This window comes from Ictalurus punctatus, chromosome 19 (genome assembly GCF_001660625.3).
Source record: "Ictalurus punctatus breed USDA103 chromosome 19, Coco_2.0, whole genome shotgun sequence".
Classification (NCBI taxonomy): Eukaryota; Metazoa; Chordata; class Actinopteri; order Siluriformes; family Ictaluridae; genus Ictalurus; species Ictalurus punctatus.
Window position 1 is genome coordinate 5,967,937 of NC_030434.2, and position 12,096 is coordinate 5,980,032.

A 12,096-nucleotide genomic window follows, 5' to 3' on the forward strand; every position below is an offset into this window, starting at 1 on the left:
TTTGTACCCACATTAGAAAAGAACCCTTTTCTTGGATCCACTAGGGGAAACTGATGGAAAGATTAAGGTGTGCCTGGAGTCTACAGGTTAAATTTGACTTTAAAATGTAGTTGTACTTGTGTCCTTTGAGTTGTTAAATGATGATGTGCAACAGCTTTCACATATGCAGTATTCACATTCTTTACAGTATTCATGAGATAAAAAAGGTGCAAAGTTTCTCCCTCATAGATGTCAGTAAGATCATCCTGTGGTGTCCAGGCCTTAAAAGTGATTGTGAAATGTCGTTACCTAAACATTGTTTTCAAACAAAAGTCAGTAACAATTAGAGTGAAGATCTGCTTTTATTCATCCTGATGGAGGTTTTATTAAATGTACTAATACTATACGTTTACTATATCTAATATTTTAAATTTGATGCTTGACTTGTTTGTAATCAATAAGAAAAAAAAAAACATAGACCATGCATTCCTCATGCCATTCTGCTAATCAAAGTTCTCTACAGTTTGCAGAGAGTTTACAGGGGAGGCAATAAATCTTGACACTTCACAAACGTTAGTGGACAAGTTGAGGCTGATCATAGCGACTTCCTTCCTCAGAGAAGCTTGTGTTTTTCCTTTTTGCTCAACATTGTCAATCACGTCATGTTGTTGGTTCCATGCATGTTATCTCATAAATATGCAGCTACAATATAAGCTAATGAACTAGTACTGTGCAATGCAAATTGTATTAATCTGAACATATTTGCTGAATACTGTTTGTCTTAACAGATGATTTAAGCAGCCTCTACTTTTATTGTGGGATGCAGAACCTGGATGAAGCACATTGGGTCATTTCTCCACATTGCAAAATGTAAAATAAATAAATAAATAAATGAAAAGGATATTTTTAGGGTTGCCGTCGTAATCACAACAATTTTCTGCATCTTCAGTATCAACTGATAAAGGACTGGTTAAAGTCGTGCTCATTTTGGGTCGACATGTACAGTAAGATTACTTACTTTCCACTGTACACCATGTGCTGTAGAAAATTCCAGGTTTAGTCAGAACACAACATTTATGTTGGTGAGAACTTCCAAAAATCAAAGGAATAGTAATAATATTAGTAGTCAATTAATTTAGAGATCACCTGTATTTAGGGATACCCTAAAAGTTTGTGTAATGCAGTTGGGTACCGTGTGATTCACGTCTGTATGGAACACACATGACTAACATTAGGCATTCTCAAATGCTTTGCCTAGACAGAAAGTCACTTCAGAGGAGGGCATTCATTGCTGAGGAAAACTATGGGATCAGAATTGTGGTGTCCATACTTCATTCTTTCTAGGGTGTGACAAAATATCTAGTGACTTGCTCTCCAGTGACATTCACTTTTGAAAACTAGACCATGCAGGTAGAAAACAAGGCCAAAAACAACCTAAATGTTTAGAGTACAAAAAGAAAAAACATCAGAAGATTTAATTTAAGCATGAGGTTAGAGAAAGTAGCCAATGGTCGTCTTTTAATAGGTAATTGTGTGCATTTCCTTTGTGTATTGCAAGCTGAAATTACAGATTTAGATGAACTTTACTTACAGGTTCATCTGTTGTGCCCCATTTAATTGAGCAAAATGAGGCTGAAGAAGAATTCCAGCCCAGCAAGCCCAGAAGTGCACTACAGACACAACATTGTAAGTACACATATAAAACAAATGAAGTTGAAATAATCAAGGAAAGCCAAAATGCATGTTGTCTATGCATATTTTCTTTAAATGCTCCTTTTGATTTCCAGTTCAAGAGGAAAGTGAATCATCACAAGGTGAAATCATTATTATGTCACTGTCATTGCATTCATTGTGAAATATGAGGTTAAACAGAGGGAATAAATTATTCAGAACAGAACCATTTTGCATCTGTTTCTAATTGATGTCAAAAACTTCTTTCTGGCTCTATTGCTTTTGGCCCTGAAGATGAGATGTCCAGTTTGAGAGCAAAGAAATCAAATAAACACTCAAGATCAACAGCACCTGAGTGTATAGAGTGTTAGAGTGTTAACTGTTGAATATTTGATTATTTGAAAATGTTAGATGATAATCCAAAGAGTACAGAGAAGCTCCTTTCTATGTTGTACAAAAATGACAAATTTAGGAAGGCCTGCACATTTAGAAATGTCACCAATAAACAACAACAAAAAGTCCCTGGGTAATGTTTTGTTTTTTGATTTTTCAGCTGAGGAGCCTGATGAAGGTAAGGACACTATGATTTACGTTCATATGTTTATTTTATTCTGATTTTTCTACTCAATGTTTTTTTTTTCTGAGTTAGATGTGGAACAACCTACAGTATCTCACAAAAGTGAGTACACTCCTCACATTTCTGTAAATATTTGATTATATCTTTTCATGTGACAACACTGAAGAAATGACACTTTGCTACAATGTAAAGTAGTGAGTGTACAGCTTGTGTAACAGTGTAAATTTGCTGTCCCCTCAAAATAACTCAACACACAGCCATTAATGTCTAAACCGCTGGCAACAAAAGTGAGTACACCCCTAAGTGAAAATGTGTAGTACATTATAGAGTAGTGCGATATTTCCTTCAAATAAAAATCATTTTTAAAGTCAGTAACTGTTCAACTTAGTAAAAAATCTCTGGATTTCATTGCTGTAATTAGAAACGTCATTGATGTTTCAAAACAAATTCTGGACAGAAATCTACAAGTTATGAAATTTGATAGTTTGGAGAGGAGAATCATGCTGAAACTAGAACAAATCCAGGACAACATCACAGCAGCGGTCAGAACAGTGCAGCAGTCAATGAGCCAGCCAAGCACACCTGTCTCTGATCTTATAGAGGTGCTAGAGGTGCCTTGTAAGACTGTGGAGGAATTAAAAGAGCTGTGTGATAAGCTGAAAGATGCTGGCTTTCGAAAGAAGATGGTATGTGCCACAACACAAGCAACATTACGAGTCATTGTTAACCTGAAATCAATTTAAAACAATTTACTCTTGTGATAAATTGCTGATTGTTGTTTGTAGATTCGTTATCTGTGTCTTCAGAGTGGAGGCGGCTTGGGAGATGGAATTAGGAGGATGCTGAAAAAATTGGAGATAACTCCTTATGGAAACATTACAGTTACAAAAGGAGAAAGGGGAAACGTAAATTTCAATGATTTCCTAATCAGTGATGCCATAATATGTACGTTTCAAAACTTCTCACTGATGACTAATAATGTGTCTGTGGAATGCAGAAAGGTTGTGTTAGATTTCCACTCATCTCAGGAATCTCGGCTTCATATCTCCAGATCTCCGTCATGCTTTCTTTAGCCTATTCTACAATTCTACAATTATTTACTTCTATTAACTTTTACTTCTGTGCTGCTATGAGCTAGAAAGTGTGGTTTTCCTAAGAGCGTTTCAGATATCTGGGGAGCCTAAGTGAACACACACTGACACATGCATGCTCACAGTGACGTCCGATTTATTCATTCACAACAGGAGTATTATACATATTGATAAGAAGCAGTGCGTGGACGGTTTCTACTGGTCCAAGTGTCAGACAGATTTAACCAAAACACACAGCACATAGTCATGATACAGAATGAGTCCTGTGCCATGTTGAAACGAAAATACATGTGTATTTCCAGGTTTACAATTCTTATTCAAAGAGGTAATTAAATGAATACAAGGTAATTAAATGAATACATTCATCATAGGTATTTGATAGCAGTTCATAATATAAGAGAGTACATGATATAAGAGAATTTCCTTTCAGGTTATAAATAAGAATGTACATTGTAAATGTAAAAGTTGTTAGTTCTCAGTACATAAATATTCATACCATGGTCTATTATGAAACGAAGAGTAATGTTGATGCTTTTTGAATAGAACTTTAGTCTGAGTTCTAATTTAAATAACTGTGATCTCTGTATTGACTCAAGGTTCCTGCAGTAAGTCATACCCACACCAAAATCCCAGAGTGTGGAGGAAATGATTGCTGTGACCCTAAAACATGCCCCATATCATGCAAAAACAGTAAAGCAGGCAAGTGCATAATTCTAACAGTTATAAACAATCAGCCAAAAAAAAAAAAAAAAACATTTATTATTCTCACACTGATGGATGGACGAACAGAGTTAGACAGACAGATAGATATAAGGACAGACAGAGAGATAGACAGATAGATAGATATACAACAGATTATAATTTGTACCTGTTTGTAAGCATTATAGCTTTGGGTCACACACTTTGATCCGGATAATCAAACGCATAATGGATTTCCAAATATCGAGCGTAATTAACAAAAAGTTTCTTTAGCTTTACGCTTTATGTAACAACTCTCCAAATTTATGCTGCGAGCAATAATATGAGAACAATATCAAAGTACATAAAATAACAATATAATTCAATTTACATACTTGATGTCACAGTAAAACATGAATAGAGGGCATTTTTATGATCTCTGATCTGTGACTGAGATGCCCGTGTGACGATCCTGGAAACGACACTAGATTATGAGCTCATACTCAAGTCATTTTTATTTTTTAAGCTTACGTGGCCTCGTCTCTAAAAAGATCGAGCAATAGCTATATTTTAGTGTTTGCTTTTACACTACACACTGCATAAGTGGGTGACACCATTGTTTTAACTTAAAAACACATAGCTAGCAGAACATTTTACATATATAGGCTATAAATTTGGTTGGCGAGGGAGAAAGGGTCAAGTGAACTGCTTTGGAACAATCATCACCTACCTAACCAGTTGATCCGGATGAAAAGTGTAAATGCGCGCGCAACCGAGTGCCAAAAGTCTCACATAATTAACAAAGAGTTTTGATTTAAGCTGTAGACAATATCACAATAATATCAAAGATCCTAATAAAAACAATCAATATATGTCATGAGATAACTTACATTACTTGATGTCACAGTAAAACAAGAATAGAGGGTATTTTTTCCTATTGTGAGTACATGATCTCTAAGCTGTGCCTGAGATGTGTGTGTGACAAAGTCACCATGCAAACGAAGTTCTTTATGAGTTACATTATGAGCTCATGTGTAGAGATCGAGCAATATGATGTTTTCATTTACACATATGCACAATGGGTAACAACTATCCAAATTCACCCACTTTAACATTTGAGTAAAAGTTCACACCAATAATGATGACATAAACAGGTACAAATGAAAATATTAGGTTCAAAAGAGATTTGAATGAATGCCTTTCAGTTTTAACAGAATGTTGTCTCCCTCACCTGTAAAGAGATTGCTATGCAACATTTTAGACACATCAAATCATAACACTACTGAATGTGTTCATTTCGCTGTTTTCGGTTAGAAGCCACGAGAAGAATTGCCATCAGAATAACCCCGGCCACAGCTGACAACCAGACGCACACACACACACACACGCACACACACACACACACGGAAAGAGCACAGCACCTTTACAATTGTTCAATTAAAATAAATGTACTTTGTTCCTTACAATTTGTCACGTGTCTGTTTTCTCTGGTTAACCGAAAAGTAAAAATAAAATGAAGTTGGGGTGTTTCTGTGAATCACTGTGCTGTATACTTAAAACAGCACATGAACACAACACTTTAAATGCTGTAATTCATACAATGCTGTTCAGCTTTATGTGACGAATAGTGACATGAATGCCTTAAAAAAAGTAATAAGTACTTTCTGAACTACTTCTCAACTTATTTGTCTTTTCTTTCCAGTAAAAACCTGCATTAAGTCTGTTCCTTTCTCTTACTCATGACATCACCAGTGTTAAATTAAATGTGAGTGCAAAAAGGCCTCTGTTATTTATATTTGAAAAGGTCACTGCATTAAGTTTCAATTTATTACTGAAGATGCACCGATGTAAAAGGCTATTTTTCCCCGCTATGGGCTATCGGCCGATAGTTTAAAAACATCCGATGATCAGGGCCGATTACATCCTGTCAATCAAAAGAGGGCGGGAAAACACATCGATTTCATGCTGTGATTAAAGATGTCTCCTGTGTGGAATGATGACAAAACTGCAGTTGGTAATCTCTGCACCGCTAAGCACTGCTCAAGCTGAATTAAAGGGCCAGTACACCGTTAAAAGATTTAAATAAAGCTGAGTTGACAAAAATACACTGCACAGAAAAATATATTTGTAGAGTAGTATATTTCATATCCAGTTAATGTTAATGAGTTAATATCATTAAAAAAAGGTTTATATTATATATGACCAGTTTGATGTTCATTGATAAAGTAGAAATGCTTTTGTTAGTGTTGAGTGAATGTTAGACTATCAGGAGGTTTTTTAGAATTCAGTCAATGTTAATATGAATTAATAACATTCAATAAGTTAATAATCTTACTTTAATCTTCAGAATTTAGTTCATGTTTTAATGTTAATTAGAGTAATGTGTTTTCTGTTGATGAGACCAGTTACTGTGAAACAACTTGTTGAAATGGAGAGAATAAAGTTTTATTTGATTTCCTTCAGAATTGTGGAATTAATTATTATTAATTTATAGAAGGTATAAAAGTCTATCGGTACCGGCCGATATCACTCTGAATAATCGGTTATTGGTATCGGCTGAGAAATTTAGTATTAGTGCATCTCTACTTATTACCTACCTAAACTATACAGAGCATCCGGAAAGTATTCACAGCGCTTCACTTTTCCCACATTTTGTTATGTTACAGCCTTATTCCAAAATGGATTAAATTCATTATTTTCCTCAAAATTCTACAAACAATACCCCATAATGACAACATGAGAGAAGTTTGTTTGAAATCTTTGTAAATTTATTAAAAATAAAAAACAAAAAAGCACATTTACATAAGTATGTATAAGTATAGTGAGCATCACAATATACTTTCTAAGGCCACTGATCTCAACTCAAGACCAAATATTATCCGTTGTGATGTATGTTTGTGTCTGCGACAGTAATATCGGCCAAATATCATCCAGCTTAAGACGGTATGAGTTTAGTTCTTACCACCTCAATGTGCACAATGAATCTGTTCAGTTCTACAACGTTTGATCTGTTGAAAGAAATATTAAAAATGATTGACTGAATAATTTATTGGAACATAAGGATCTCCATAGCAGCACCTGAGGTGTTCGTTTAGACAGAATTAGAGCTCGGCTAAAATGCCCAAACTCCACGGCCTGACAAACATAATATTTATAAGTGACTTTAATTTTAAAGCATTTAAAACTGCTTATTTAGTTGAACAGAAACATTTAAATTGAATAGACAAGCAAAATATTATCATGTACAATTTACTAAAAGTCAAGTAAATCTTTTTCCATGTAGTTGGAAAAGGATAAAATGAATTCTTTTGGTCATGATGGTATTTTAAACGTACGAGTTGTGTTTGTGGTTAGTTTCCATGTTCAGTAGAGAAAGTGATGCCATTACACAGTAGCTTCTCCTTATCACACATCCAAACTGTATCATCCTGGTGAAAATCCCATCTGCATCTACTCTGTGCAGGGGCACACAGTGGCATTAGTGGTTAGCACATTCGCCGCTGATTGGCTTGTCTAAAGTGTCTGTAGTGTATGAATGGGTGTGTGAATGTGTATGTGACTGTGCCCTGCAATGGACTGGCACCCTGTCCAGGGTGTACCCCGCCTTGTGCCCGATGCTCCCTGGGATTGGCTCCAGGTTCCCCCGTGACCCTGAAGAAGGAGTAAGCGGTAGAAGATGGATGGATCTACTCTGTGCATTAATGCCTTTAACCTGCTCCTCTGTATTCTATAGCCTAATGACCTCAGTCTTCCCATGACTAACCTATAGCACACATAAGACATCTCAACCTTTATGCAGGACACTACTGTGTGCAGCTCCTCATGATCACTTATTGTTCTGAACAATAAAGAGAATTCACAGAGAATTCATGCATTCTGTGAAAAACTGTCCTCTGTCTGATACCCACTAAGTTAACTATGAACAGGATTGACAGTTGGATGTCTAGCAATGACTTCAGCGTTTCTTACAGTGTTCCATCACTCCTGCAGCTATTTCTAACTCAATACGTGATGTTTCAGTTTCCATCTGTTCTCACACCAATGTGCGGAGCTGCCAAAGAGCATTTAGTGTAACATCTGGAACATCAATTTGTTCTGTTAATGCATCAATAAGAGCCAATTCATGTGTGCAAAGGAAGTTTAGGCTATTGAGGTCAAAGCCAGAGGCAGAATCGATCATACCATTCTCCAGTCTATTCAAAAACTATTAAAAAACATCACTTCTAAACAAGACCTACAACAGAAAATAGGATTCAAGGACACTAATCTACACAAGTGTTAAATATTACATACAGCTATCATAAATAAATAAATGACATTTATACATTTGAACCTTTTACTGAAATGAAATTTTTACGTACATCATTAAACAGGTGCTTTTATCCCAGCCAGCACATAAATTATACTAACACAGAGAGTAACACAGGCTGTGCTGTATATTCGCCCTGAACCAGGCCCGGCTTAAAAATTCAGAGGCCCCTGGGCATAATGTCTTGTATAAATAGAGATATATTCTATTTACACTAAGTAAAAATAAATAGAGATTAATACTATATAAAAGTAGCAGTTCTTTGCAATGAGTGCAAATAGTTGTTAGATGTTATTTATAATTATAAATAGTGGCAGATACTATTTGCACCTCAGTATTGTTGTACATTTCAGTAATAACAGAGTGTAAATGACTATATTTATTAAAAATATTGGGACAATAAAGCCGTCCCTACACCTACCCCTAACTGATAAACACATTATTATTAAACAGTCATTAGGCACATTATTTCCACTTTTCAAATATTTTCTTAATTTTTATTGAAAATAAATGCCTTTCTGATCTGATATGTGATGGGAAACGGGAGAAGAGCGAGTTCAGCAAAAGGCGGATTCCAACTCGGGTCAAAAGCTACGTTCAGCCTTCTCCACTGTAGACGTTAAGTGATGTTCGTCTTTTTTAATCTTGTGTGGCCCAACCAGACATTGCCCTCTATTTTCAGCAATGTAAAAAAAAAAGGAAAAGAAAAAAAGCATTTTTCTTCCCCTCGCTTGGGCCCCAAGTGCGCATTGGCCCCTGCGCCCATGCCCATAATGCCAATTGGATAATCTGTCCCAGCCCTGATCTGAAACAAACTGTGCATACGACACCAGCTGACTAGTAATGAGCAAAGTTAACTATCTAGAAAGAAAACATGCAATCCATCTTCATGGGAATGTATAAAACACAAAATAGTGCATCAGGGAAATAATATTTCAGTTCATCCAAAGTGAAAGTGCTGCACAAATCTGTCAGTAGTTCCAAAAACTGCCTCACAGTAACAGCTGATGGGGAGAAAGAGAGAAGTGCGCTATGGAGTATTGTCCAGACCAGAACAGGAAATATGATTAAATCACAATGACCACTGAGTGTTTAGTGGAAAATAATTAAATAAGTAAATGTAAAAGGTGAAAAGGTTAGGATGTACAAGCCATTTTATTTAGGCACGCTCTCAATTAGTCAAAAACCAGTCTACAATGTACACATGAAAAAATATTCCACTACCGACCTGCCTAAAAAGATGAGAGAGGGAAGCATATAAAAAGATACACAACAGAAAGAAGGTGTTTGTGCTCATATACACTCATTCCCAGTTGAGTCTCCTCAAAAAGGTGTACTCTAAAATTGCTGAGTTAAACAGAACCCAGTTTGGGTCGATTCTGAAATCCAGCGCTGGGAACAATGTGGACCGACTCAGTCTGGGCTGTTTTATCTCAGCAAGGTTGGGTTATGATGTTGACTCAGCATGTTGGGGTGATTTATATTTAAGTACAAAAAGCACTTTTCTCTACAAAAACACTCAGTAGAACAATATTTTCTTGTTACACAATTTTGTCTTTGAAGAATTGTTTAAATATTATTCTGCTACAAAATTCCTGTTAAATACTCAAGTTAATTTTAAACAACAAAAATAACATTGTATTTATGTATTTTATTTCTTCCACCAATCTCTTGAAACTGTTCCTGTCCATTTTAGCTGCTCTTCTTCACACACTGAATATAAAAGAAAAAAAACATGTGAATTAATAACCACAAACTGGACTGTGGTACTTCATGATCAACATGTAATCATCTCTGCTCCAAGAGAAACATCATCATCTCCTGTTTATAATTAATCATTCAACATTTCTTAATTCTTACTAACATCTGTGTTATAACATTTAGTGAGAACAAATGAGAACTTCCACAAGTTCTAAAAGGAAAATGTGCAGATATTTACCCATCACATCACTGCTCTTATCCAATCACAGGCTTTGGAGTTTTTAAAATAATGAACACTACTGTGGCATTTAATTCTTGTTCTACATTTATATTTAAGTACAGACTTTAAGAATAAGCCGAGGTGAATGTTACAGGAATGACCTAAGACACGGTGTGGAGGTAGGGTACTGGAAGAAGTGACAAAGGGAGTAAAGTGGTTGCTTAAATAAAAATATGTGGCATAAAATATAATCTTTTTAATTTGCTTTTATGAAAGTTGAGAAGAAAGTGTGCTGCTTATGTAACGAGGCTGTCTTAGGTGGGAATCAAACCCAGGTCTTTTATGTACAAAGTCACTGGCAGAGCTATTCCCCAAGTAATGGATCAAAGAGCAGCAGAGGAAAGGATGCAGAGATGATCCACAATAGAGTCTTTACTGACGAAAAGAGCAACAATAAAGGAAAAAAAGATATTGTTGGGGGGGGGGCAAACAAACCATGAACTACACAGACTTAGCTTGCAGCAGGCAACACTGGCTTAAGACTGAACAATGAGGCTTAGTCCAAGGCTGTTTAAATAGTGGAAAACCCAGCTGTAACAAATCAGGCCTAATGAGTAGCAGAGTTCAGCGTGAGTCTGGAGAGAGGCGCCCCTGCCAACCAGGAGGGGCATCGCAGTCCAGTGAGGAGTTCTTATAGCTTATCAGAAACAGGGAAAAGCAGAGATCATCTTGTTCAGACAAAAGCAGCAGTATGAAGTCAGAGATAGCAGGCTGTCACAAGGAGACCAGGTGTTCATTTACAATCACTCTCATGCACTCATTTGTGATATTTTGTAGACTCTGTCTGACTCCCTGTCTTCTACCTTCACATGAATTTTAAATCAACACACTTTACTGAACACAAAACAGCATTAAAGCCAATTGTTAGAAAAAATCTGATTAAATAGAATATAGTGACATTTCTAAAACTGGTTTTATTCCCTAACCTGGTAATCTGATATTTATTGGAACGAAAGAGAAATGAACAAACTAATGATAATCAGGTTAAATTAATGTTTTATTTTTTCACAATTTATTTAAAAAGGTCATTACTCACCACAGTGTCTGTAGTTTGTAATGTTTATCATCCTTAAGAGCAGAGAGCAGTTTCACTCCTGAGTCTCCTACATTATTATCAGACAGATTCATGTCTCTCAGGTGTGAGGGGTTTGATCTCAGAGCTGAAGTCAGAGCAGCACAGCCTTCATGTGATACACCACAATCACGCAACCTGTAGAGAGACACAATGACACACTCTTCATCAACAGATTTTTTATCATGGTTTAAGAATTACTTTAAAGATGATGTGTTTGTAAAATGATTTTATTATTCAGAATGACATGAGGATTTAATATCACCTGTTTATTATAATTAACAGTGTAATTAAAATGATCATACTGAGTGTTATTAAGTTTCTCTCATCTAATATCTCTGAATGTATTTATATTATTACAGAATGAAGGAAGTAAAAGTCTGAATCATCATGAAAAACAAACACTGTCATGAATTAAAAGATACAATTGATAAATTATAAAGGTATAAAACATTAATTCTGAAGAGGATTAACACTCATGTCTTTTCAAAACCAGATTACTCGCCGATAATTTATTGTTAAATAAAATAAACAATCTTCCTCCTCAGGACATTGATGATGAACTTAAAACATCTGGGACATTCACAGAGTTGTCCTGTAGCCACACCTTTATCATCTTGGTGATGACTGGTGCCTGGTTTCCTCCAGACATGACGCTTGCCATTCAGGCCAAAGAGTTCAATCTTTGTTTCATCAGACCAGAGAATTTGCTTTTTGGCAAACTCCAGGTGGGCTGTC

General features: G+C 35.8%; 1 protein-coding gene across 1 annotated transcript in view; it reads right to left on the minus strand.

Moving 5' to 3' along the window:
* The window catches only part of LOC108261104 (ribonuclease inhibitor-like), a 90,303-nt gene that overhangs the window by 29,959 nt on the left and 48,248 nt on the right, over positions 1-12,096 (minus strand). The window lies entirely within an intron of this gene.